Source organism: Octodon degus, unplaced genomic scaffold (assembly GCF_000260255.1).
Source record: "Octodon degus isolate 3935 unplaced genomic scaffold, OctDeg1.0 scaffold00062, whole genome shotgun sequence".
NCBI classification, from domain to species: Eukaryota; Metazoa; Chordata; class Mammalia; order Rodentia; family Octodontidae; genus Octodon; species Octodon degus.
This window is the reverse complement of record NW_004524638.1, coordinates 9,419,957-9,421,129: the sequence shown is the minus strand read 5'-3', so window position 1 is coordinate 9,421,129 and position 1,173 is coordinate 9,419,957. Positions and strand designations below refer to the sequence as shown.

Sequence of the window (1,173 nt, the reverse complement as noted above, 5' to 3'; positions counted from 1 at the left end):
TGCTTTGCTAAGCTTGTTCTAAGTAGGTGCTTTAGACCACTGAGCCATCTCACCAGCCCCCTGGGATTCTTTTTTAGGGGCATAAAACATACAAGTACAATGCCTCAGTGGAAAAAACAGAACAAAAACTGCGATGCCATTGTTGCACCTAGAGAAACAGTGACTCTTTCAAATGTTACCTGTCTATGTTTTCAGGCTCACATTTGCGAGTCTCATAAAGCCATAATACTTTTCACCCAACTTTTTGAATAAGGATCCAAGTGAAGTCTGTACAGCGTTCACCCAGAATGTCTCGTAAGAGGCTCTTTATTTTCACTTTATTTCTATTTGTTTGCCTTTTTGAGGCAGGGTTTCACTCTGCAGTTCAGGCTGGCCTTGAACTCTTTGTAGCACAGGTGGGCCTCCGACTTGTGACAGTCCCCTGGCCTCAGCCCCCTGAGTGCTGGGATTACTGGCATGTGCCACCACACCTGGCCAAAAGTCCTTTTTTTAATGTACAGCTTTTTAATCCAGTTCCCTTTTTCTTCGTTAATTTGTTGGACAAACTGGGTCTTGGGGTAACAGATTGGATTTCACTGATTATGTCTTTATTGTAGCCTCTGAATTTCTTGTCATTTGGCTATTGAAACCAGTAAGCTGGCAGTTTATTTGCACCTTTTCCCATTTAACTTACAATTTAAAAAAAATTTAGATTTCTGGAAAATTGCTAAGCAGGACAGAATTTGTATTTATCCTTCACTCAGTTCCCTACTGTTACAGCTTAAATAACTGCAATGTAATTACCACACCCAGGAAGGTGATACAGCGACACCAGTATACTGATGTAATATGATGTAAAACTAGTAATTTACAAACTTCATTGAAATGTTGCAAGTTTCCTAATTTGTCTTTCTAGACCAGAATCTAACCGAGGGATATTAGACAGTTGGTCACATCTTCTCCAGTCAGTAGTAATTCCATTTGTTTTGTTTTCCTTTAAACCTTTGTATTTCTGAAGACCACTGGTCAGTTACCGTGTAGAAAACCCCTCAGCTTAGGTTTGTGTGACGTGTTGCCACGGTTAGCTGGATGTGCATTTGAGGCAGGAATAGCGCAGAAGTGGGCGGAGGATGCAGCTCAGCGGCACAGCACCTGCCTGGCAAGCTCAAGGTCCTGAGTTCGGTTCCCAGTACC

General features: G+C 42.1%; 1 protein-coding gene across 4 annotated transcripts in view; it reads left to right on the top strand.

The window, feature by feature from the left end:
• The window catches only part of Wdyhv1 (WDYHV motif containing 1), a 23,094-nt gene that overhangs the window by 11,419 nt on the left and 10,502 nt on the right, over positions 1–1,173 (top strand). The gene's annotated exons all lie outside the window — the stretch shown is intronic.